We start from the raw sequence: 24,349 nt of genomic DNA, 5'->3' as shown, positions 1-24,349 counted from the left end.
CTTGTCTGCGTGTTGCAGCATCTCTGAATTAACTAGGGCCTGCTTAATACAATCTAATGCTGTCTTGATTTATCGTTTCAATGCTAATGAGCATTTTTCCTCAATCGGAATAATAGTGCATGGTTATTTAGTAGCTGCGCTGGAACGAAGCGACTAAAAAATTAGGTGAGTGGTAAAAATACTTGTTTTTCTAAGTCTTGGGGTACAGAAAATTTTTAACTGCATCCATCTTTCCTGGCTCAGGTATAGTTCCATTCGGTGAGATTGTATACTCGAGGAACTTTATCTATGCACGTCCAAGTTTGGGCTAGTTCAAGTCAACTATGACGCCGGCATTCGCAAACTGAATTAGTGCTCTCTCAACAAGTTCCGCATGTTCTTGCCAAGTAGATGTGGCAATAAACCAGTCATCTACAAAACAGTGTCCTGATCTAAAGTTCCAGCTCCAACACGGTGTCAAACGCAGCAATAAATACACCTACACTTAACTCTGAGAACAAAAAGTAGCACTTCAAATTGATAACTACATCCTACAAATGCGAAAACTGTAGGCTTTTTCGATAATTATTTGACCTTTTCCACCGATGTATCGAATTACTTTACGGTTTTTCACTGGAAACATGGGTAGCCTTTTACTCTGATTCACGCGTGTAATGAAATTCCTATCCATAACCTAGACCGATGATCCGTCATCGATTGCCACTTATATTTGAATGTCACTGGAGCTGTTGTTTACTGCAGCTTGGATTTCCTCGATATTTTCTTTCTGCCATTACAGGTTTCCTGGTACAGTTCCCGTATGAGGTCTTGTCCGTCATTATACATTAGCATGCTTAGAACAGCGTACTGCGTGCCTTCACTTTGTACTGTAATCGCCTGCCGAGGGCTTTCATGGGTCACGCATACTTTGAAGTTTTCAAGGTTCACTCTATCAGTCACCTACACAATGTGCACACTATGTTGCGTTGTTTTATTTTGAGTATTTTGCTGCGTAGGCTTCCAGTGCGACTGATGTCCTGAATCAGGCTTACGAATCGGAGTAACATGACATGTTGGTACATTCTGAGACTGTTGTGATTGTTGCCCTGAATTAGGGTTCCAGCCTCTGGGTCCGCTGTTCTGCCATTACCCTCTAGAAGTTCTCAAATTTTTATTTCTGTTCAGATTAAACCAGTTGTGATTTCGCCTTTTGCGATTAGAATTGTTGTAGCTATTCTCGGATCTGCCGTTGTTGGGACTGCCAAACTGTAGCCTGCCGTGATACTTTTTGTACTGATATTTGAATCCTGGTTACGGTAGACGTTATTTGAACTAGTATTGTTACTCGGTCTGAAACCACTTTCCTTTGATTACCATCACCTCGACAGCTGTTGTGGTTATTAGTTTCAGCCACTCTGTCCATTACTGTGGTTTCCTATTATTTTCACTCGAATTCTTTGTGTCTTCCTATATGAGGTCTAAAGAATCGATTATAGAAAGATAGTTTTCCAAATCTGTATGGGGCACTTGAACTAATTTCTCTCTAGTCGAGATTGGTAAGAGTTCCTTTGGTATTCGTAAAACATCCCTGTGTGATATCGGCTCATCCCAACATCGTCTCACATTCAAGTATTTCTAAGATGCTCCTTGAGCGGTGGTGAGGTTGCTCGCGTCGGTTTCCAAATTCCTGGCGCCACTAGTCGGTCTGTCGTGTGATGTCGCTCTGGTTTGAGGCCACTAAGATCTTTGGTCCAGGTTGTTGATGGGCACGGGGCATGCTGTGACGTGGAGAGTTGGGGAGCGGTAACGGAGCGAGGAGGAAGGGTGTGAGAGGTCACTCGGCGAGTGAGGCGAGCACTTGCGCAAGCCTCTTAGCCAAGGAGTCAAGTGAGTGGTGCTGGGCGTATTGGTGGGCCGATTTGATTCCGTGGCCGACTTAGAGTGCTGTATTTGTGTGTAGTTTGGCCAGCCAGCTCTGTGACGTGGCACACCGAAGAGACAGTTAAAGACTGTTTCGCTGTGCTGCATTCTGGGCCCCCTTTGTATACTGCAAGCTTCAGCGTCGATATGTGAACTTCGATTAAGTTTTGGATGATGGTTCAGATGGCTCTGAGCACTGTGGGACTTAACTTCTGAGGTCACCAGTCCCCTAGAACGTAGAACTACTTAAACCGAACTAACCTAAGAACATCACACACATCCATTCCCAAGGCAAGATTCGAACCTGCGACCGTAGCGGTCGCGCGGTTCCACACTATAGCGCCTAGAACTACTCGGCCATAAGTTTTGGATTTTGAAGCCTTAACTGTTATGTTCTTATTAATACCTACAGGTCCTTTGCGTCATTGCGATTTCCTAGCTGATCTGTTTCACCGTCAGTTGGTTCCTTGAATTATGGCTGTTGCTTGCTTTATCTGAGTCAATATTGCTCTTGTTTGTCTGTTAACAGGATATCTTAAACGGTGTGAGCCGATGGTGTTTACTGAGCTGGAGTGATAACGCGTTCCTTCTATGCTTCTGTTAAGTAAAATTACTAAAACAGAAAACAGGCAGGCCTTTTCCAATTAAAGTTTTAGCTGTCGCAAGTTACGAAGCAGCTGTTATTTTAATGAAAAGGCAACAGTCACTTCAAACTCGCGACACCACAACACACCCTGTCCATATCAATAACGTCGAGCAAAGATCTTAGTGGCCCACCAGAGGGTCATCAGACGACAGAGCGAGCTAGTGGCGCCAGGAATTCGAAAGGCGACACCAGCCGCCCCGCCACGGCTCACCCCTGCTTAAGATCGTATATCTCTGGATTTTCTACAACCTTTCTTGCGTGGAACTTGACCAGAAACAGTAGCGTGGAGTGCCTACAAGGAGACATCTCCCATTATGTACGAAATTGCAAATTGTATCTTTTGCTGCTCGATCTACGATCGAGGCGAAACACTACAAAAGTTCTTAAATATTAATAAATAATAAAAACGGAACGAATTGTTTTTTATCCTCGATAAATTTCTGAAACTGTAGGTGCTTTATTAAGATTTCTTCCTGCATTAGGCTGGTCAATGTTGACATTGCTGATTCTACGCCAGTCATACTCCTGTTCCCTTCTGGCAAGTGTGTGCTAACTTGATCCACATCTCCATGAAACATGGATTCATATCCCGATTGTGGCAAAGGTGTGTTCCCATACTGTAATACAGGACGCGATAAATTCCTTTGCTCAAACTTTTTATTACTTCTTACACCCTTTTCAGATTCTAAAACGTGACTTCCATCCTGTTTGGCCACGTTGAAAACGTTGGCTGAGCTACACTCGTCATACTCTCTAATTCTTTTTGCAACGCATAGTAGGTCTTCTCCTTGCCACCGGGTGCTTCGACAGCTGCATTCTGCACTTCTATTTTAACCTCCTTCTTAATAATATCTCTGATATCCTTATTAATCTCTTCCACAGATGTAGGTAACTACTTAACATTTTCCTCTCAATCGTTCTGAGTTAAATGCACGTTTGCCACATCCGCGAGCAGCTGATCCACAGTCTGTGGTAAATATTTGCAACGAGTTTGCACAGTGCTGATCTCGCTACGAATACCAGCTAAATTTTCCTTGATAATTTCAGCACGAATTTTGTTGCTAGTAACAAGTACATGATTTATCCTTGTGACTATTTCTTCGTCACGACTAGCTAAAGCTTCATGGTAATGTCATACGACCTCTTTCTCCCTAAGAATTTGTTTTTGCTCTCGTACCTCCTCTAAAACTCATTTAAAAATCGGCGAGAAGTTACCTTTCAGTAACTGCCTGTCTTCCCTCTTGTTCCTTGTCTAAAACTGATTCATCTCGTTCCTCGTCTCACAATTCCAACTTTTGTAACGGCATGGCGATTAAATCATTTCCTGCTTTTATTATTGGCAAGGCATCAGTTGCTGCTGGTCACTGCCCCATAATATTGCTGCAACCTATCAGATTAATAAATACCAACTTCGATCAGAAATCGGTATCTAAGGTAGAACATTCAAAATTTCTAGGTGTATGCACTGATGACGGTTTGAACTGGAAAAAACACACTGAAACGTTTGAGTTCAACTGCTTATGCGATTAGGGTCACTCTAAATTTTGTTGATATACAGCTCAATAAATTAGCTTACGACGCCTATCTTCATTCTCTGCTTTCCTATGGCATCATATTCTTGGGTAGCTCATCATTGAGTAAAAGAGTGTTCGTTGCACAAAAGCGTCTAATCAGAATAATTGTTGGAGCTCATCCAAGATCGTCCTGCACACACTTATTTAAAGAGCTAGGTATTTTCACTGTAGCCTCACAATATTTATATTTACCTATGAAATTTGTTATTAACAACCGGAAAAAATTCAAAAGTAATAGTAGTGTATGTACATGGCTACAACACTAGAAGAAATGACGATCTTCACGTTTTTTTGGTCATCAGTCAAATGATTGGTTTGGTGCGGCCCGCCATGAATTCCTTTCCTGTGCTAACCTCTTCATCTCGGAGTAGCACTTGCAACCTACGTCCTCAATTATTTGCTTGACGTATTCCAATCTCTGTCTTCCTCTACATTTTTTCCCTCTACAGCTTCCTCTAGTACCATGGAAGTCATTCCCTCATGTCTTAGCAGATGTCCTATCATCCTGTCCCTTCTCCTTATCAGTGTTTTCACATATTCCTTTCCTCTCCGATTCTGCGTAGAACCTCCTCATTCCTTACCTTATCAGTCCACCTAATTTTCAACATTCGTCTACAGCACCACATCTCAAATGCTTCGATTCTCTTCTGTTCCAGTTTTCCCACAGCCCATGTTTCACTACCATACAAAGCTGTAATCGAGACGTATATCCTCAGAAATTTCTTCCTGAAATTAAGGCCGGTATTTGATATTAGTAGACTTCTCTTGGCCAGAAATGCCTTTTTTGCCATAACGAGTCTGCTTTTGATGTCCTCCTTGCTCCTTCCATCATTGGTTAATTTACTGCCTAGGTAGCAGAATTCCTTAACTTCATTGACTTCGTGACCATCAATCCTGATGTTAAGTTTCTCGCTGTTCTCATTTCTACTACTTCTCATTACCTTCGTCTTTCTCCGGTTTACTCTCAAACCATACTGTGTACTCATTAGACTGTTCATTCCGTTCAGCAGGTCAATTGATTCTTCTTCACTTTCAATTAGGATAGCAATGTCATCAGCGAATCGTATGATTGATATCCTTTCACCTTGTATTTTAATTCCACTCCTGAACCTTTCTTTTATTTCCATCACTGCTTCCTCAATGTACAGATTGAAGAGTAGGGGCGAAAGGCTACAGCCTTGTCTTACACCCTTCTTAATACGAGTACTTCGTTCTTGATCGTCCACTCTTATTATGTTGTGGTTGACAGGTGAGCCAACCCTGTGTTATTAAAGGAGGCCCAAATGCACGCGTTTAAGCTCACGCACGCTGGCGTGAGGTCTGGATCATGACAAGGGAATTAGAATTGAGAAAAATGGACGTAGCTGGTGGAATACTTAACTTTAATCCATTAATGGAGAACGTCGCTCTTTATGGTACATGATTCTTGCTAGCTGGTAGCCTTTAAATCGGCCGCGGTCCGTTAGTATATGTCGGACACGCGTGTCGCCACTATCAGTGATTACAGACCGAGCGCCGCCACACGGAAGGTCTAGAGAGACTTCCTAGCACTCGCCCCAGTTGTACAGCCGACTTTGCTAGCGATGGTTCACTGACAAATTACGCTCTCATTTGCCGAGACGATAGTTAGCATAGCCTTCAGCTACGTTATTTGCTACGACCTAGCAAGGCGCCAGTATCCGTACTATTGATATTGTGAATCATGTCCCATAAAGAGCGACGTTCTCCATTAATGGATTAAAGTTAAGTATGCCACCAGCTACGTCCGTTTTTCTCAATTCTAATTCCCTTGTCATGTTCCAGTCCTCACGCCAGCCTGCGTGAGCTGAAACGCGTGCATTTGGGCCTCCTTTAATAACACAGGGTTGGCTCACCTACCAACAACAACATTGGCGACGAGGCAACACCGCGTTCTTTTCTATTTTGCCCTGATTTATTTGTGTAATGGCTTCGCCACAACCTCCAGATGTACTGTCCGAATTTTATCGCTTACAAAATCAGCAGACGCAGGCCTTACTGGATGCCCTTGGACAGCTCGTCCAGGGTCAACGTGCGATGCAAAACGATGCAGCAGCAGCCGCTTAGCCGCTAACGCAGCCACAACACGCTGTTGCACCCACTTCTCGTCCTTTTGATGCTGCACTGGAAAGCTGGACGGAGTGGTCACGCCAATTTGGATTCCATCTCGCCGCCTACAGAATTCAAGGTAACGAGCGGCAGCCTTATTTATTGTCTTCTGTCGGCGTGACCACGTATCGTGTGATAGTCAAATTATTTCCCCGACGCGACGTCGCAACTCTGTCCTACGAAGAAATTTTGTCTGCATTAGCTGCATATTTCAAAGAATCAGTCAATGTAGTTGCGAAAAGGTATACCTTCTTTCGTACTCCCTTATTCAGATACTATGGTACGTGATGCAATTGCACAGAACGTTTCTGATGTTCGTATAAGGGAACAGATTTTGAAACTAGCAAATCCCTCCCTTCAACAAGTGATGGACATATTGGATCGGCAGGACACACTTGACTTTGCTCAGGAATCATTTGAAACTTTGCCAGCAGTGTGTCAGGTAAACCGGCCCGCCGGGCGAGCTGCACGGAACAGTTAGCAGTCCTCGCGCCCGGCCGCGCCGCTGCCGCAAGGCTCTCAGCCACGTGTGCCGCGCAGGCAAGCAAATGTAGTGAACAAATCATGCCCGCGGTGTGCTACTAAACATTCGCGTGAGAATTGCCCGTCACGCCAAGCTATTTGCTTTTATTGTAATAAAAAAGGTCATGTTCAAAGTGTTTACCAGAAAAAGCTCAGATCGGAAGCTCAAAACCATTCCAGGTCCTTTGCTTCGCGCCGGAATCGGAATCGAACCAAGGATACTCAGGCTCGCGAAACTTCGCCCATGGAAATTCATGTCGTTCACTCCACTTCGCCCAGTGCCACTCTCTCTAACAGCGACTGTGTTCGTCCCAAAAATAGTGTGCGTTGACATCGCCGGAACTCCCGTCAAGCCGCAAGTGATTATGTACCAGTGTCAGTTCACGCTGCACGAGACAGTCGCTCTTGTCGTCAGTAGGACAATAAACTTTTTGTAGACTTGGACATTAACGGCAAAGTGATACCATTCCAGCTCGATACCGGTGCTGCAGTTTCACTGATCGATCAAGACACAAACTGCTGGGTACACCTCGTTTGCGTGCCGCAAATGTTACGTTAAGCAGCTATTCAGGTCAACGTATCCCTGTGTTAGGACAGTGCAGCCTTCTTGCAACATACAAAGGACAAACAAAACTTGTGTCATTTTACGTCCTTGGTTCTTCTTCCGCAGTGAACTTGTTTGGTTTCGATTTATTTTAGTTGTTTAACTTGTCTATGGTTAATCAGGTCGTATCAGTGAACCACACTGTGCCTTCAGACAGTGTTTGTCGTCTATGTGAAGAATGTGCAGACATTTTTGGCACCAGGCCTCGGTTGAGCTCAGAACTATAAAGCACATTTGGAACTAATAGTAAACGCGCAACCGAAATTTTTTAGAGCACGCAATGTTCCCCACGCACTGCGCGATGAGGTCGCCAAAACATTACACGATTTGGATTCACAAGGTGTAATTGAACGTGTGCAGGCTTCTCTTTGGGCGTCACCCTTAGTAATTTTGCCAAAACCTTCCGGAAAGTTGAGACTTTGTGTGGACTTCAAGGCAACAGTGAATCCACAACTAGTGTTTGCAACTTTTCCTTTACCCCGCCCGGAAGAACTTCTTGACAAACTGTGCCCAGGTAAATATTTTTCGAAGTTGGACGTAGCAGATGCGTACTTGCAAATACCGGTGGACGAAGAATCCTAGCGCGTTTTGGTGGTTAACACGCATCTTGGGTTGTATCAGTTCAAACGACTGCCATTCAGGTGTGCATCCGCCCATGCATTGCCTTAGCGATATCTAAAAACTGTTTGTGCGTCCGTCCCTACTGCACCAAATTATTTGGACGATATTGTGATCTCTGGAAAGACGGAAGAAGAACATTTGGCCAATCTCAGAACATTATTTCAGGTCTTGCGACAAAACGGTCTTCGCTTGCGGAACGACAAATGTGTGTTTCTTGCTCGGGGCTTGCCATACCTGGGACATGTAATCAATGCCCAAGGCATACATCCCAGTCCCACGCACATTCGTGCCATACAAGACTTGCCTTCGCCGCAGAATTTGAAGCAGCTACAGAGTGTGCTGGGAAAAATTACGTAAAACAATAAATATGTGCCGCATGCCTCTTCCATTTCAGCTCCGCTTCATCGCTGGCGCCGTAAGGGTGTCCCGTTCATCTGGACGACGGAATGCCAACGCGCCTTTCGCCAGTTGAAATCGGCGTTGCTTTCCAATACTTGCCTTACGCCATTCGATCCCCAGAAGCCCCTCTTGTTGATGGTGGATGCATCGGATTTCCGGATCGGTGCTGTGCTTGCGCACAAAGATGGATCGCATGATCGCCCTATTGCCTTTGCGTCCAAATTGCTCTCGTCTGCGCAAAGAAATTATTCACAAATCGAGAAAGAAGCATTGGCTCTCGTATTTGGTGTTACAAAGTTTCATGATTTATTGTATGGTCGTTACTTTACCATCATCACAGACCACAAACCTTCGACATCGCTGTTTCATCCGACCAAGCCTGTACCTCCACATGCAGCGCAGAATTTCATTTGCTGGTCTATTTTCCTCTCGCAGTACCGCTACGATATCTTGTATCGGTCCACTGCTAAGCACGGAAACGCCGATGCGTTGTCTCGCTTGCCTGTTGCTGAGGGTAGGGCATTCGATTCCTCCGAACATGCTTGCATGTTCATTGATGCGGAAACCGATGACGTCGTCGATTCGTTTCCGATTGATTTTCGTCGTATAGTCACAACCACAGCTGCCGACGCTGTCCTTGCTATCGTTCTGCGTTTTGTTGCTATGCAGTGGCCCTTGTCAAAGTCACGGATCGGGGACCCGTTGGTTCGCCGATTTTATGCTCACAAGGAGAGATTTTTTGAACGACGTAGTGTTTTGCTGTTGCGTTCTGCTAATGATCAGTCCAGGGTCGTGGTACCACGTTCGTTACAGTCCTCTGTCTTACGGTTTCTCCACCAAGGACATTGGGGTATAGTGAGATGGAAACAACTTGCTCGTCAGAAATGTACTTGGTTCGGAATCGATGCCGCGATTACGAATATGTGCTCTTCTTGCATGGTGTGTGCCGAACAACAGTCAGCACCACCGCGGAAATTCCCTGCATGGCCAAAAGGCACTTCCCCTTGGCAACGCTTACACATTGATTTTGCTGGTCCATTCTAGAATGCTCGATGGTTGGTTGTGGTAGATTCATTCAGTAATTTTCCATTTGTTGTCCGGATGTCTTCCACGACGTCATCTGCCACCATCCAAGCGTTATCCGTTATCTTTTGCATTGAAGGTCTTCCACAGAATATTGTTACCGACAATGGCCCACAATTCATGTCCGCAGAATTTCAGTCATTCTGCAGGGCCAATGGTATTCAAAATCTGACGTCCGCGCCGTTTTCGCAGCAGTCAAACGGTGCCGCTGCACGATTGGTCCAGACTTTCAAGACACAGATGTTGAAGTTGAAAGAGTCGCATTCTCGGGAGGACGCGTTATTGCTCTTTTTGTCCTCGTATCGCTCTCAGCCCCGACATGGTCGCTCGCCAGCTGAGTTGCTCCACGGTCGTCGTCATCGAACCTTGATATCTTTGCTACATCCGCCGCATTATGTTCCCTGTGCAGCGGCAGACACCTGCTTTTGCTCCAGGCGACGTTGTCTACTATCGCCACTACCGAGGTTCACGGCGTTGGCTCGAAGGGCGCCTTCTTCGCTGCCTCGGACGCGCTATGTATGTGGTTTTGGGGGCCTCTGGTGACGTGCGTCGGCATCTCAATCAGCTGCGCCTCTGTCGTCGCACGGGATCTGCCGCTTGCCGTCTGCTTTGAGCGACGGTGCCTTCCGGTCAGCGCCCCGGGGACCCAACTACTGGCTCGCCTCAGCTGTTACCGACGCTGCCTTCCATTTTGCCCCATGGCGACGCGCCGCCGCCGCTGCCGCCACCGCCACCGCCGCCGCAGCCGCCTGTTCTCCCGCCGGCGACGCCCGCAGTGGCCGCGTCGCTGCAACCGCCCGGCGCCTCCGTGGGACACGCGCACCGATCGCTTCCCGTGACCGGTTGTTCTCCGACATGGAACTCTTGCCCGCTCCGGACCATATGTCGTCTTCGCCCGTCGGGTGCCCCGGCCCGATGGAGGTCGACCCTTCAGCCCCCTCCAGTCTCTCTACGGGCGCATACACCGCATGTTGGATGGGCACCCTGGAGCAGGTTTTCATGCGTTTCCTAACTCCCCGCGGTCCGAATGGCAGGGTGCGGGTGGCACAGCCTCGCCTGTTGTTAGGCTCCCCACCTCGTCGCATACGTCAGCATGCGGTCCTCCCCACGGGGGGCGGAAGCCTTATGCCACAACCGTATGCCGATTTGCGGGGGAGGAATGTGATAGCAAATAACGTAGCATGGGATGTTCCATTTCGGAAATCGTTAGAGATTTAAATATTCTGATATTTATTTGTCATTAATTTATTTCATTAACAGAATAGAGTAACCCACCACCTTGAAATATAAGGTGGATCGAATGCTCCTAAATCTAATAGCATAGACACCTTGTTATTAGAATTCTTAATGCTTTCTTTAAATAATGTAAAGGAGATAATATATAGAAATTTCTCTAAGGTCACAGAGAATTTAATGGTTAACATTTGTTTAAGTGGTTCTATATAATTTGTTTCTTCTTCGTTGAGGAGAATATAATTTATGTAACACAAGTGTCAAAAAATACATATTTAATAGAATAAGTGTGGTAAAAATAAGATGCAGTATGTAGAGGGAAGTCATATGCTATAATTTGATGTGTAATACAATCTAAGTAGCTTGTTGCTTGATAACAGCCTATTGCTACCTACACTCCTGGAAATTGAAATAAGAACACCGTGAATTCATTGTCCCAGGAAGGGGAAACTTTATTGACACATTCCTGGTGTCAGATGCATCACATGATCACACTGACAGAACCACAGGCACATAGACACATGCAACAGAGCATACACAATGTCGGCACTAGTACAGTGTATATCCACCTTTCGCAGCAATGCAGGCTCCTATTCTCCCATGGAGACGATCGTAGAGATGCTGGATGTAGTCCTGTGGAACGGCTTGCTATGCCATTTCCACCTGGCGCCTCAGTTGGACCAGCGTTCGTGCTGGACGGGCAGACCGCGTGACACGACGCTTCATCCAGTTCCAAACATGCTCAATGGGGGACAGATCCGGATATCTTGCTGGCCAGGGTAGTTGACTTACACCTTCTAGAGCACGTTGGGTGGCACGGGATACATCCGGACGTGCATTGTCCTGTTGGAACAGCAAGTTCCCTTGCCGGTCTAGGAATGGTAGAACGATAGGTTCGATGACGGTTTGGATGTACCGTGCACTATTCAGTATTTCCTCGACGATCAACAAAGGTGTACGGCCAGTGTAGGAGATCGCTCCCCACACCATGATGCCGGGTGTTGGCCCTGTGTGCCTCGGTCGTATGCAGTCCTGATTGTGGCGCTCACCTGCACGGTGCCGAACACGCATACGACCATCATTGGCACCAAGGCAAAAGCGACTCTCATCGCTGAAGACGACACTTCTCCATTCGTCCCTCCATTCACGCCTGTCGCGACACCACTGGAGGCGGGCTGCACGATGTTGGGGCGTGAGCGGAAGACGGCTTAACAGTGTGCGGGACCGTAGCCCAGCTTCATGGAGAAGGTTGCGAATGGTCCTCGCCGATACCCCAGGGGCAAAGGTGTCCCTAATTTGCTGGGAAGTGGCGGTGCGGTCCCCTACGGCACTGCGTAGGATCCTACGGTCTTGGCGTGCATCCGTGCGTCGCTGCGGTCCGGTCCCAGGTCGACGGGCACGTGCACCTTCCGCCGACCACTGGCGACAACATCGATGTACTGTGGAGACCTCACGCCCTACGAGTTGAGCAATTCGGCGGTACGTCCACCCGGCCTCCCGCATGCCCACTATACGACCTCGCTCAAAGTCCGTCAACTGCACATACGGTTCACGTCCACGCTGTCGCGGCATGCTACCAGTGTTAAGGACTGCGATGGAGCTCCGTATGCCACGGAAAACTGGCTGACACTGACGGCGGCGGTGCACAAATGCTGCGCAGCTAGCGCCATTCGACGGCCAACACCGCTGTTCCTGGTGTGTCCGCTGTGCCGTGCGTGTGATCATTGCTTGTACAGCCCTGTCGCAGTGTCCGGAGCAAGTATGGTGGGTCTGACACACCGGTGTCAATGTGTTCTTTTTTCCATTTCCAGGAGTGTATTTCAGGTGAGAATGTCTCGGTAGAACCGCGGGCTATTGTCATCTGAAATGGTTTGTATTTATGCATGTTTATTGTGTTTGTGTGTATTGATGTATTACTTGGAGTATTGCATGTCAGTACACTATGTGATATTGAGTAGTTGTTTGTCTTTTTGTTGGTAGATGTGGCATATTCTGTGTGATACTTTAAATACATACTCCTGGTATTATACAAATTAAATACTGGTTGAGCATTTGATACGTGGAATACATGAATTTTTAGCTTTACATGAAGTATACTCTTATGGCTGTAAATTTGTTGGTAGAAATAGAATATTTTTCTTTGATACTTGAGTCTAGTATTCCTCAAGTAACTTAATACATAGCATATTCAATTTTATACATATTTTATACAGAAAATACATCTGAAATGCAAAATTCATTGATTGTAGTTTCACATAAAGTAGACAACATACTTCTGTCGAACATAATAAGACGAATGATTCATTACCGCTTGTGTACACTACATTAAAAAAAAAAACATGCATTGTGTCGTTGGGGAAAGGAGCCTCGGAATAAAAGTTCTTCGAGCTTTCTCCTCCCAAGCGGCGTTACCTTATTACTAGAGCCTTTGTATGTGGTGTAGGTTTGGTTTGGGTCCCTTACGTATTGACCCCTTCTGAGTCATGTGCGTTGGTTTCTTTCTCGATTTCGGAATCTGTGGTCGCACCTATATTCTGCCACGTGGTTTGTTGTGTTGTTTGTGTTAGTCTACACCTTCTTCCATATCAGATTTGACGCTTGTATTCTTCACGCAGTGTGTTCGATACAATAACGGCTATGCTATTTATTGTGTTCCAGTCACCGGGGCTACGCGTTATTCTGGTGAAGTCACTATCGTTCTATATAGATCTTACGTGTGCTAGAGTGTTGCATAGCAGTGTGGTATGTTGTGGTGTCGCAGTTTCTCCGCAAATGCATATTTCATCGTCAGTTAGTCCCATGCAGTTTAAGTATACCGGTTACGGCCCATGGCCTGTCAGGAAATGGACCATCCCCCGGCTTGGGTCGACATGTTTTAGTTGTAATCCGTCGCGTTCGTCAGGAAAGAAAGAGCGCACTCGGGCCGCGCGTGGTGGCCGCGCGGTTTGAGGCGCCATGTTGGATTGCGCGGCCCCTCCCTCCGGAGGTTCGAGTCCTTCCTTCGGCATGGATGTGTGTATTGTTTTTAGCATAAGTTACTTTAAGTTAGTTTAAGTAGTGTGTAAGTCAGCAGTTTGATCCCTTAGGAATTCACAAGCATTTGAATAGTGCACTCGAATTCCACTGTCGGATGCCTCCCACTCTCTCTACCATGTTTGAATCCGCCATTGTTTCATTCATGGTTTGTTTATAATATTGGTGCCTGTAATGTCGGCGGCATTCTCAAGCCTGCCCCTCTTAAAGCCAGTAAAGTACAGCTCTATAACATATTGTTATGTTTATAGGGAAGGTCCACATCACAACGCCAAGTGACTCTAGTGCTGTAGTGCTGAAAGCTTCGTTTATTCTCAGGAGTACACTACGTTGACCTCGTCTTGCAATCGTCTTGTTAGCTTGTTTGTTCACCCTGTGAATCCAAGCACTTGCGGCGAAGCATGCAATGGATTCAAATATCGCATTGTGGTAAGTTCTTATCGTCCTTATAGGTAATTTGTACTGAATTGTGCTGAACTTGCCCGTTTGTGCATGATTTTGGAGGCTCTGTCACCTGTCGGTTTCACATGATCGTTGTAAGTTTATTTTTCGTCAAGATGCAGTCCTAGATGTCGTGTGGCTTGCTTCCTCTGTACGCTAGTATTGTCTAATTTTAGAATTGGGTTTCTCTGAAGAGTCCCTTTGAGCACTAAATACGCAGTTTGATTGTGCGTTATTTTTAGTTTATTTTCTTTGCACCAGTTGTTCTTATCTCTAGTGCTCCTCTCGAGTTGATTGATACTAGTACGAGCAGGTTATCAGCTTGCACAGAGCCTTGTTTACAACTTGAGACCATGGCTTTGTGTGGTATGCACCAGCTTTGTGTGGTATGCACCACACTTGATTACTACCATCAGCTCTTACCAAATGAAATTAGGACTCATCTGACCACGCCACGGTTCTCCAGTGGTATAGGGTTCAACCGACAGGGTCACGAGTCAAAGAGAGGCGCAGCAGGTGATGTCATGATGTCAGCAAACGCGCTCCCGTCTGTTGCCTGCTGTCATAGCCCATTACGCCAAATTTTGTCACACTGTGCTAACGGATACGTTCGTCGTGCATCCGACGTTGATTTCTGTGAATATTTCAAGCAGTGTTGCTTGTCTGTTAGGACTGACTAATTTACTGAGACGCCGCTGCTGTCGGTCGTTAAGTGAATCCCGTTGCCACTGCGTTGTCCGTGGTGAGAGGCAATGTCTGAAATTTTGGTCTTCTTGGCACACTCTTGACACTGTGGATCTCGGAATATTGAATTCCTTAACGATTTCCGAAATGGAATGTCACATGCGTCTAACCGTTCGGCGTTCAAGTCTGTTAAGTGCCGTCGAGCGTCCACGAGCATGTCGGAAACATTTTCTCGTGAGTCACTTGAGTACAAATGCCAGGTGCGCCAAAGCACTGCCCTTTCATACCTAGTGTACGCGATACTGCTGCTATTTGTATATGTGCGTATCGCTATCTCACACCTCCGTCTATATAGAAAACGGAGATATTTACATAAACCGAGACTTTAGTAAAGGTTTGATAGAAAGTAATATCTGTGCTACTGAGAGAAAGGTACTGTACTGTCTTGTTGGTTTTCCCGAGCATGTCACAACGAGCATTCTATTGATTGCATTTATAGCGGCTCCTCCCCTGTGCCCCAGTTATTGAAGATTCCTTCTTTTTTTTTTCATTGCCATGTATTTGGACTTGAGTGCGAAATATGCAAGTCACTAGTGACAAAATAATTAGCGTTGCCAGCTTCAGGGGAGTAAATTGACAAGCCGGCCGTGGTGGCCGAGCGGTTCTATTCGCTTCAGTCTGGAACCGCGCGACTGCTACGGCCGCAGGTTCGAATCCTGCCTCGGGCGTGGATTTGTGTGATGTGCTTAGGTTAGTTAGCTTTAAGTAGTTCTGAATTCTAGGGGACTGATGACCTCAGATGTTAAGTCCCATAGTGCTCAGAGCCATTTGAACTATTTTGTAATTGCACAACGTCACAAATATTTGTTTTCATTAACAGGAGAGGTTGGACCACGACTATTAACACAGGTAACAGTTTTCGAACGACTATCGCAAAATGTTTAATGCCTTTCCTTCACTACTAACAAAAGTCTCACGGAATTGTTTTAATTACAGCTACTAAGAGAAAAATGGAACATTGGAAGGTGTCCTGTGATAGTAATGTATTAGAGCGTGTCGTAGCAGGGATGTGTGTATGGCGTGTTCATGATGAGAACTCGTAAATCCGCATGCTCGGTACAATGACAGAGAGGTGAGTCGTGGGTCAAAGGCGACTGCGTGGTGTGTGTGCGACTGATGGTACGTGTCTCTCCGCAGCAGTCAGAGATGGATGTCTGGTTTCATGGGGGTAATGATCAAAAATGTTTCAAAGGGCTCTGAGCACTGTGGGACTTAACATCTGAGGTCACCAGTCCCCTAGAACTTAGAACTACTTAAATCTAACTAAACTAAGGACATCACACAATATCCATTCATCACGAGGCAGAGAAAATCCCTGACCCCGCCTGGAACCGAACCCGGGCGTGGGAAGCGAGAACGCTACCGCACGACCACGAGCTGCGGACTGGCTTGTCAATACATCCGATTGATCAGTTCAAGATCTTCATCGTTCCAATGAAAATATGTTACAGTTATCATTGCAGGTCTGCTATAATATCTGCAATGAAATTATCATACATATGCGCCAAAAAAGTTTTTACTCGAAGCTGTTCTTTCATGTGACTATCTGCGCATTCTCCAATACTTCCAAAGAATCCTGTAGGCCTCCCCCTCCGTCATTTATGTTCCGACAGCTCCTTCGCTTTTACTGATGTGTGCTGTCACTGCAGCCTAAAAAGGCATTGTCCCTACGACCAGTTTGTCCATGACTGGACATGGAATAGAATCTTTCTCGTTCTCTGGCTCCAAGCATCTGCTATCTTAGAGGGCTGACGTCTCTTCATATCCCACTGAATGGTCTTCTTGCGGCTACTTGTTGATGTTTTGATACGCAGACCTCTTATTGTTTCAGACTCTCTTCGGCATGTCCTGTGTCCGTGTATTACTGTAGGTTATTGTGTAATTCATTGCTGTACGATTTGTCTGATTATGTCTAATTTGTATCGCGTTCTACCGACTGCATCGCGCTCTAAGCAACTGTCTTCCAAAGAATCTTATCATCTGCTAATGCAATAAAAGTTTTATGAAAATGCTCTAATATGATGAAAGGTAAGTAGGAATTATTTTGAGAACGCAATTAAAAATTGTTTTTGTAAACGCAATTTTTATATAACACATACTCTTGGTACCAGCAGTTCGTATTATTCGTGGTTTCATTCCGTGGAAGTTTTCGTACGGAGTGGGTTTGTTTGTTTGTGTGTGTGTGTCTGTGTGTGTGTGTGTGTGTGTGTGTGTGTGTGTGTGTGTGTGAGTGAGTGAGTGCGTGTGTGTGTGTGTGTGTGTGTGTGTGTGTGTGTGTGTGTGTGTGTGTTTCGTTACTGACTGTTCAGCGATCCAACAGCCTTACGGAAACTTGAACATATTATTATGTAATTAATGTAGGCCAATGAAGCCGCAGCTTCGCAACATTCCTCTTATCTTACACTGAAGCGCCAAAGAAACTGGTATATGCATGCGTATTGAAATACAAAGGTTGGCAGTATATCGTGCTGCGGTCGGCCACGTCTGTATAAGAGAAATGCCTGGCGCAGTTGTTAGATTGGTTACTGCTGCTAAAATGGCAGGTTTTCAGTGCTGGGCCATTAACAAGTGCCAGCATGCGAAACATTTAACGAAAAATCATCGATATGCGCGTTGTGAACTGAAGGCCTGTTGCACGACACGAACCCTTACCCCTCGCCTGCCACCGTCAACTGTTGGTGAGTGGAAACATGTTGCCTGGTGAGACGAGTCTCGTTTAAAATTGTATCCAGCGGATGGACGTGTAGGGGCATGAATCCATGTGCCCTGCACGTGAGCAGTTGGAGTGATGTGGGACCCCTGACACGTCTAGGTACAGAACCAGTTGACTCGTACGTAAGCATCCTGTCTGATCACCTGCATCCATTCATGTCCATTGTGCATTCAGACTGACTTGGGCAACTGAATCAGGACAACGCGACACTTCACGTCCAGAATTGCTGCAGAGTGACTCCAGGAACACTCTTCTGAATTTAAACATTTCCTCCAGAGCATATCCGGGATGCCTTGCAACGCGTTGTTCAGAAGAGATCTGTACCCCTTCGTTCTCTTACGGATTTATGGACAGCCCTACAGGCTCCATGGTTTCAATTCCCTCATGCATTTCTTCAGACATTAGTCGAGTCCATGACACGTTGTGTTGCCGTACTTCTGCCTGCTCGCGGGGGCCCTACAAGTTGTCACCCCAGGTGTATCAGTTTCTTAGGCTCTTTATTGTATAAACTTGTGGGTCTGAAGGAAAAACGTCCGCTGAATACGTTATATCCGTTTTAGAATTCTAGCATACTAGTAAAACAGAAACCACAAAAAGCAAAAAGTTATAATTGCAAGTCTCCAAGAGTTTAACACCAGAGTTTTCCTACGATAACACGATTAGTTACAGAAGAACAGAAGGGGAAAAATCGACCTTACCGTTACCGAATCAATTGCCCATTCATTAGACTGAAGTGATTTAGAGCAGCTACTGAAAACTAAATTCAGGATTTTGACGTAGGGAACCATGAGGTTTCAGAGCCGTAGCCACTACAAAACGCTTTCGAAACTTCCAGTGTCACTGCGAAGACTGTTCGTGAGAAACAGTTTCAAGTTCTATGAAGTAAAAGTTCTCTCTCTCTCTCTCTCTCTCTCTCTCTCTCTCTCTCTTATTTTTGGCCATCAAGTAGAAGCACATAGAAATTTTCAACATAATATGAACGCCAGAAATAAGGAATGTACTTCATTTGACTACTGTCATTACTCAGACAATCACAATGGAACTACTGTTTCATTTACCCGCGTAAAATACAATCAAGGAACACGAACACATCCAGCAGTACGACATTGCAATGCATGTGTTATTAACATTACGATGCGAAGTTCCTTTGGACATACATGCATGTTCAAAGGAATAGGTACGCCAGAGACTACAGCCGTTATGAAATAGATGAAATCGCAATTGAGAATCAGGACAACCATCCACTGTAGAATGGTATGACGACAGAAACAATTTATGTCGGACCGGAACTTGAAGGCGATTTCACTCTTAAGCCGTCGGCACACGGGCCTTGCTGTCGAACGTTAACGTTGAGCGTGCCAACGCTCTCCAGCGGCAGTTGAGGGATGTTTCTACTTCGTAAATCACACTGTTTACTCAATGGGCGTGCGCAAAATTACCACGTTAGCTCTATTAAAACGCACATTTCCTACATTGCTCACGAAAAGGAAAGTAACATGTCAAATCAATAAGGACACAGGCTTATAAAAGTTCAATTACAAATATTGCGGTACAAATTTGGAATACTTCTCCGCATAAGATAAGCATTATTTCTGATTCCCACATTTTAATAAAACCCCAAGGTCAGTCTTACTTTATCACTGTTCATACCCAGTAGCAGAATCTTTGGAACATGTGTGAATTACGGAGCCTTAAAGAAAAAGGAGCAAATTATCTTTATACAAGTAGCGCAAGCTGTCCTGTAGATTAAGCCAATCGAACAGTCACTCCTCAAAAAAGGTGAACTTATATTTACATAACATCAAATATTATCGTATATACTTATATTAAATTAACAATAAAGTATCAGAACCTAATAGAAACGCGAATCTTTGGAAAAATATTTGGACGCGTCAAGACGCGAATCACCACCCCAACAAACAAATCTATACAAGACAGTACAACTACTCATTATGTTTTTTTTTTAATCTCATTTTGTTCTATATTGTTCGTTGGATTTGTCCGTGGCGGACGTACGATGACACCCATTGAGGCTCTTTGTTGATCCGTTCATTTTTTTTATTTTTTATTTATTTTTTCATCATTGAGGGTAGCTAACACTATGACCGAGCACGCTGAGCTATCGTGCCGGCTTTGCTAAATCAACACACCAATTCCATCTAATCATATTATGTTACCCCCATGCTGAAAACCTTAATCGTAGTTATGTTACTAATTGAAATTTAATTATAACAACTTGTGCCAAGAACAATGCGTTTTGTGTGGATCTTCAGTGTGTCGCTACCTTCAAATACCCTACTCTCATAATATGCAAGTTACAATGAAACGTCCCCTTAGAAAAATAATGCATGACTGTGCCTTAAACTGACACACAATATTTTTAGCGGAACGGAATCTGACTTTCGAAAATCCCTACAAAAGAATGGCCCTGACTGACATTAACCTATACGTTTCACAAATCTCTTATCTCACAAAAATCTTCGTTACTCCAACTACTGCAATACAGCGAGCGCCACTACTGCCAGCTAAATAAAAAATTCAAACTACTAAAGGCACTAACTGCTGATAGGCATAGTTAGCAAATGAAAGATTTTGATAGAGAACAAGCTATGTATTTACCTTAATAGTGTTCAAAAGTCATAATATATATAGCAGTTCATGATATCCATTCTTACAAACGCACTGTTTCTGATGGACACACGTCCAGATCATCCGCTCTCAAAAATCCGCCATCTCACTTCCCCACATCCACCACTGCTGGCGACTCACCTCCAACTGCGCAACGCTACGTGCTGTTAACATCCAGCTGCCCAACACTACAATGGCAGACAACAATGCAAACTAGCCACAGACTACACACAGCGCAGCCAGTGATTTTCATGCAGTGCGCTACGTGGCGTTACCAATATAAAAACCTAAACAGTCTACTAACATAGCCCCCATGCTCCGCACAAGACATTTTACAAATTGTTTTGGGCCACGTACAATATAGATTTTAAAAAAAAAAATCATAATTGCAATAACAAAGATATCAAATGCACACACGTATCGATACAATGTTGGTCAAAAGCTAAAATTATCTCACAGTTCACAAAGACAGTCCTGATCATCCATCACAGTAAAATTGCAGTTTTTTTTCTCAAAGTCTGAGCAGTAAAAGAAAATACATGTAATATTTCTGTCATCGCGGAATTGTGACGGATTTGACCTGTAATTGTTGTGCTCCTGGTTTCGCATTCCGCGATTGTCAGTGTCAATTTCCAATTCTTCTAACAGTCCCTGAAAAGCTTCAATGTCGTCTTTGCAACGTCCTGCCAAAACAATAGGTCGTAAATGTTCAGGCAATTTGACTAAGCAAATGCGGATGAGGTCTGAGGATCTGTATGGGTTTGACAGGTACTGCTTCTTGTGCGACATGGTTCTAATGGCTCTGAGCACTATGGGACTCAACTGCTGTGGTCATTAGTCCCCTAGAACTTAGAACTACTGAAACCTAACTAACCTAAGGACATCACACACATCCAAGCCCGAGGCAGGATTCGAACCTGCGACCGTAGCAGTCACACGGTTCCGGACTGCGCGCCTAGAACCGCGAGTCCACCACGGCCGGCAGTGCGACATGTCTTCAAAATATTTCACAAGACTGCAGAATTCAGATTGTTCGACATGTTTCATCATTATGATGCTATCTTTTACTCGTTCTTATGTAGCTTTAGACCAATATGCTGAGAGGAAGGCATCATAAAATTCTCCTTCACTGTGGCAGTCGTAAATGACCGATCGCATTCTTACAGCTGGTTCATTCTCTAAATAGGCACACATAAATTCTAATCTGTGCTCTAATGACCAGTTGGGAGGAAAACAATGATAGAATTGATGAAGCCACCCTTGTGGATGAATGTCGTTGCCGGAAATCTTAAATGTTTTGAATTTACGTGTAGTAATAAACAGCTTATAGTAAAAATCATCTTGTCGGCGAGTCGCATGTTGGTCTTTCTTACTTCGTTTCGGCGGTTCCATCTCAAAATTCGGCGTAAATTGCCAATTTCTTTCATAATTTCCGAAGTACCCCCGTGTTATTTTTTGTGGCCGTTCCGTATTTCTATGTCCCTCTTCCCGTATTGGAGCGCGAGTGTCCTCTGAAATACATAATTCTTGTATTGCCTGTGTCAGCTGTCCTTGTACTTCCCGGATTTCTCTTTGGAGTTGCGTATTAATTTGATTCTGATTTTGTTTGAATTTCTTAATTTGTTCGCACTCTTCTGTATCATTAAAGACGACCGGTTTTGTGTCATTCAGATTATCATGTACCTACGTAGATAAATTATTTAGCTGATCCTAAAGTTCAACTACTTTCTCTGATAATGAACTAATTTCCTCCATGTGTCTTTCTGAACCAACTTTCAGAGTATCAACTGTGTCCCTTAAGTATTCCTGAGTTTATGCAAGTTGCGTAACTGAATCGGTAGATGCAACTGACTCAATTTTAGCTTACAAGGTCTCATGATTTTCATGAACAATAGTTTGCTGTTCTTTTATGGCTGCTTCGTGGTTCTGTAATGCATTTTCAGGCCGAAAAAAAAGGTTGAAAATGCTCACAAATTTGTGTTTTTACGTCATTACAGACTTTTTGACATTTCAATTCCATGTTATGTAACTCAGTAGTTAATTCTTCACGTGTTTGTTCAAACATGGTGTCTAACTTCCGAAGATTTTGTTCCATTGTGTCTAACTTTTGAAACTTTTGTCCCATTTGTTGCATTAATTGTAATAACAATGCACTGGTGTCTGAAACATGTTCCTCAGTGCTTTTCGGCAGTGAATTTGCACCGGCAACATTCGCATTTTGAAAAGCAGAAAATGTGTCTTGACTTATTTGAGAAAACGGCGAGGACGCAAAACCTGAATCTACAGTATTTGCAAGATTGTGTCCTGTCATTTCGGATTCCTGAGGCGAGCTGTTACCGACCGATCGATCGATAATGCTTCCCTGTTCACTATTTGTTTCACTGTCTACACCATTATTTGCCGCACACTACATTTCCCTATGCACAATTACGTAATAAGTACTTCGAATGTCTGTTAATTCATTACACAGTGGTGCTGAAAAGCTACGCTCGTCGTCACTATTATTTCTCAGTTTACTTTGGAGCCTAGTGTTACGATTTTCACACGCCTTTATTGTCACAATATTTCATACGATAACACTGAGAGGCACAGTTTGAAGAGCAAAATAAAAAACACATTAACATAGCACTGAAAATAATATCTAGTTAATTGCAAACGCAGCTGCGAAATACTTGGTGCAAATCTATATGCATGCCACATCTGTTTTACTGTACAACAATGAAAGAGTGCAACTACAAAGGAAATTCTCTCTACAATTATGCGCTAGCAATAAACAAAAGCTACACTAATTACACAAACTACAAACAAAATCTAAAGATTCCAGTGAGGTATCCTCGGCTAAGGGTCGACATATGAAACGTCCCTTAGAAAAAAACTGACACACAATATTTTTAGCGCAACGCTATGTGACTTTCAAAAGTCCCTAAAAATGAATGGCCCTGACTAACATTAACCTACACGTTTCACAAATCACTTACCTCACAAAAATCTTCATTACTCGAACTACTGCAATATAGCGAGCGCCACTACTGCCAGCTAAATAAACGATTCAAACTGCTAAAGGCACTAAATACTGATAGGCACAGTTAGCAAATGAAAGATTTTGATAGAGGACAAACTATATATTTACCTTATTAGTGTTCAAAAGTCATAATATATATAGCAGTTCATGACATCCATTTTTACAAATGTACTGTTTCTGATGGATACCCGTCCATATCATCCGCTCTCAAAAATCTGCCATCTCACTTCCCCACAGTCACCCCTGCTGGCGGCTCACCTCCAACTTCGCAACTCTACGCGCTAACATCCAGCTGCCCAACACTACAATGGCAGACAACAATGCAAACTAGCCACAGACTGTACACAGAACTGCTAGTGATTTTCATACAATGCACTACGTGGTGTTACAAACATAAAACCTAAACAGCCTACTTACAACAGTAACTCTTTTGCCCGAATATGATGTTTCTCATTATTTTATTGGAACGAATCACAGAATTAAAAACGGGTTTTCCAGTGATTCTCAATTTGCTGGTGCTCAGAAATGGCATCTACAATACATGTAAGCTCGGAATGAATGCCAATATGGCGCCTCACATCTCTGTACTGAAGGGAGACGGCGTGCGTGTGAGATAGGTGGATTTGTGCTACCTCATTGGTCAACGGTCAGACGCACGCTCAGAATATCTGACATTCCAGATACTTCTGTGCACGATCGGAAAGATTCCGGAACGTGCTATTCCACGCTATGACGTCAGAAACTCGGCACGCTCAACGCTCAACTTTCAGATGCACTGTCCGCGTGCCGACGGCTTTATCGCGAGCGCTCGCCTAACAATTAGGCCGTCCGTGCACGATGCGCGGCAGACCCAAACGTCAGCGATGCGTGATGCAGTAGCGCATTTATTTTCCGATATTGGGCAAGCCAAATGGTAGGGATCGCGCTAGCGATAAGCGAGAAATCCGGGTTAGAGTTCGATGCAGCCCAAGTTTTCATTGTCGTCACTTCATTCTACAGCTGATGGTTGTCTTTATTCGCAAAGCAGTAGTCGGCAGTAGGCTTGTATATCATGTACAAA

This window comes from Schistocerca gregaria, chromosome 5 (assembly GCF_023897955.1).
Source record: "Schistocerca gregaria isolate iqSchGreg1 chromosome 5, iqSchGreg1.2, whole genome shotgun sequence".
NCBI lineage: Eukaryota > Metazoa > Arthropoda > Insecta > Orthoptera > Acrididae > Schistocerca > Schistocerca gregaria.
The sequence above is the reverse complement of the archived record's forward strand: the minus strand, read 5'-3'. Positions refer to the sequence as shown.